This window comes from Octopus bimaculoides, chromosome 1, assembly GCF_001194135.2.
Source record: "Octopus bimaculoides isolate UCB-OBI-ISO-001 chromosome 1, ASM119413v2, whole genome shotgun sequence".
Lineage (NCBI taxonomy): Eukaryota > Metazoa > Mollusca > Cephalopoda > Octopoda > Octopodidae > Octopus > Octopus bimaculoides.
The window spans coordinates 18,460,316-18,464,222 of NC_068981.1; positions in this window are offsets into that span (position 1 = coordinate 18,460,316).

Sequence of the window (3,907 nt, forward strand, 5' to 3'; positions counted from 1 at the left end):
GCTTACCAACCACATGGTTCCGGGTTCAGTCCCACTGTGTAGGATCTTGGGCAAGTGTCTTCTACTATAGCCTTGGGCCGACCAAAGCCTTGTGAGTGGATTTGGTAGGCGGAAACTGAAAGGAGCCCGTTGTATATATGTATATATATGTATGTGTGTGTATATGTTCGTGTGTCTGTGTTTGCCCCCCCCCCAATCGCTTGACAACCGATGCTGGTGTGTTCACGTCCCCGTAACCTAGCGGTTTGGCAAAAAAGACTGATAGAATAAGTACTAGGCTTACAAAGAATAAGTCCTTGGGTTGATTTGCTTGACTAAATGCAGTGCTCCAACATGGCCACGGTCAAACGACTGAAACAAATAACAGAATAAAAGAATATATACATGTATGTATGTATGTATCTATATATGTATATATGTTTGTATGTATGTATGTACGTACGTATGTGTATATTTCTGCATATGTCTGTGTACCCTTCTCCTGACATCACTTGATGGTCGTAAATGAACATCACTGTCATACAAGTGAGGTTGTTTGTTTCTTGTCTTCCATGAAAAAACACGTCTAGCTGTGAGAAAGTATCACCTTGCTTGGAAACGGGTGAGAGTTGGTGATGGGGAAAGCATCCAGCCATAGAAGAATTTGCCTCAACAAATTCCAGTCGATCCATGAAGGCATGGAAAAGTGGACATTAAATGACGATGACGATGATAATGATAATGATATCTCTAATATCTGAATTCCTCATGTAATATTTCCATCAAGATTTCCATCCCTGTTTAACATGCTGCTCAGATATTTGAACAAAGATACAATTTCCTGAGTTTTACCATATGCTGTTGTTTTAGGATCCATGTGAGACTTTACAAGGCAGAGCTGATAAATAATGACAGCTTCATCATTATTTATGGTGAGGCCTGCCACATTATATGTCAATGAAATTTCATCCATTAGATTCGAAGATCTTTTTCATAGTGTTCAGCTATATCATGGTCATCAACACACAAAAGGTCCCTGATCATCAGTCATATATAAAGCGTGTGATTTAAAATCAAGTTGTTTGAGGTTGTTGAATAACTTCCCTGTTATGTAATAGCATATATAAATATCCTCAGAGCAGTCATTGAAAGTGGTTGAAAAAAAAATTATTGTGAAGTATATGGTTAACAGAATAGCAGCAGTTATATAATTCAGTTTTGCTTCACTACTGATTGAAAAAGGGTTGGAGCGTTCTCCACCATTAACAAAACATGCTCTCATAACATTATGAAAGGACTTAGCAATAATTGTAAATTTATCAGGACAACCAGCTTTTCTGAGAACTACCCATAATGCCTCATGATTCAGTGAATGAAAGGCTTTTGTGAGGTCAATGAAGCAGTGATAGAGGTCAAGCATCTGCTCAATGCATTTGTCATTGATTCCTCATCCAATGTGAAAACATCATTGAGACCCAACAAGAAAGGATATTCCCATGTGTTGAATAAATCCATCAAGAATAATTCTTGTTCTGTGTGTTCCCTAGGGTACTGTAAATAGAAATGACTTGAGTGTGTGTGTGTGTGTGTGTGTGTGTGTGTGTGTATGTATGTATCTGTGTGTGTATGTATGTGCGTGTATGTATGTGTGTGTGTATATATGTATGTGTGTGTATGTATGTATGTATGCGTGTGTGTATATATGTATGAATGTGTGTGTATGTATGTATGTATGTGTGTGTGTATATTTGTATGTGTGTATGTATGTATGTATGTATGTGTGTATGTGTGTGTATGTATGTATGTATGCATGTATGTATGTATGTATGTATGTCTGTATGTGTGTGTGTGTATATATGTATCTGTATGTTGTGTGTATCATATATTGAAAGAATTCAACACTGCTCTGCAATATTGAGTTCCCTGTGTCTATGTTACTACACACTGATAAACAATACAGAATATACACACATAATCGCTCACACACACGCACACACACACGCATACACACGCACACACACGCTCACACACGCACACACACGCACACATACCCACACACACACGCACACACACTTGTGTGTGTGTGTGTGTGTGTGTGTGTGTGTGAGTGTGTGTGTGTGTGTAAATGCACATAGCAAAAACTAAAGTTGTTGTTAGCCAGAAAGCAGATAAGATTCTCTTTCCATCAGGTAAACGACCCTGCTCAATATGCAGGAAAGGAGCTGGAAGTAATTCCATTCCCTGTACCCCTTGTAAGCTATGGACACATAACAGAAGCAGTGGAATCACAGATAGATTAACAGATAAGGTTGCTCTCATGTGTTACAGATGTGCTGGAACAATAAGCTCTAAGAGTATGAGGGACTCGCCTCTCTCATATGCCCAGGAGGCTCTCTTGTGGTAGGAGATAGTTTCTGCTACCTAGGTGACCAAATTAGCAATGGTGGTGGATGCTCTGAAAGTATTATTTTTAGGAAAAGAATAGGATGGAAGAAGTTCAGAGAACTACTACCTCTGTTGGTAACAAAAGGACTCTCTCTCTCTCAGAGTGAAAGGTAGATTGTATGATGGTTGCCTGCAAATGGCTATACTCAGTGGTAGTGAGCCATGGGCTCTGAATGCAGAGAACATATGTAGTCTGGAGAGGAATGAAGGTAGTATACTCCGCTGGATGTGCAATATCAGTATGCATGAATGACAAACCATAACTGTGTTTAGAGAAAAGCTAGGCATAAGAGGAATTAAATGTGATGTGCAGGAGAAGAGACAATTTGGGGTCAATAGAATAGAGTACCAGTCAAGGACCAGGATGCAGAGGGGCTGGTGTGGGACTAAGTCCACCAGTGCTCTGCACTGGTGGACTTAGTCAGCTCTATAAATGATGCTGTCTCTGGAACCACCAACCTGGGATAACCCCAGCATCATCAGTGAAGAGCATGAAGTGAGTCAAGGACTGGAGTTGATTGCAATTGACTTGTCCTCTCCCGTCAAAATTGCTGGCCTTGAACACTACAGTGAATTGATGTCTCATTCAGGAGAAATATTGTGATCTCTATATGCCATTGAAACAGGGTAACTGCCTTTACAAGCCCTTAAGCTCAAGAATGAAAACAGAAATTTTACCTGTTCTATCACACTAGTTGTTTCTAAGGTTTGAAAAATTGCTAGAGGGAGTTTCTGTTTGATAATTACATGGATAATCTCAGTTAATGAAGACAAAATTTCAACTCAGTATATTGTATATACGTATGTTATATGATGCTATATTAGAGGTGAGTGTGTTGGGTTCCTCAATTTGTAATGATTGGTTTGCTTGTAAAGAATGTCACTGACAATCTTCGAAGAATATTAAATGTTGTAGAATTGAGAAACATTGCTGGCTGGCATCTAACATAATAATTACCCTCAAGTTTCATTGCTGAAAGAAAGAAATCCAACTTTGAAAGCAGTAAAAGATTGATGGTGACGTCAGAGGAGAGTGATGGTGGTGGTGTTGGTGGTGGTAGAGGTGGTGGTGGTGGTGATGGTGGGAGTGGTTGTTGTTGTGATGATGGTGGTGCTGATGATGATGGTGTTCGGTAAGTGGCGACGGTGACGGTGAGGATGATGTTGATGATGATAAATGACAACAAAAAGAACAACGATTATAAATACCTCGTTTGTTAATAAATATTTATTACCTGAAATGAAGGCAGCAGAGTGTGTTTGTGTTTGTGTGTAGGTGTGTGTCTGTGGGAGGGGGTGGGTGGTTGCGTATGTATGTGCATGTGTCATTGTGTGTATGTATGTGTATGTGTGTGAACAAGAGCTTTTCTTTTAAGCATGTAATTTATATATTCACACATTCACACACACACACACGTGTGTAAATATATATGTGATTGTGTATACATGTGCATGTATGTATATATATATATGTATATGTCTA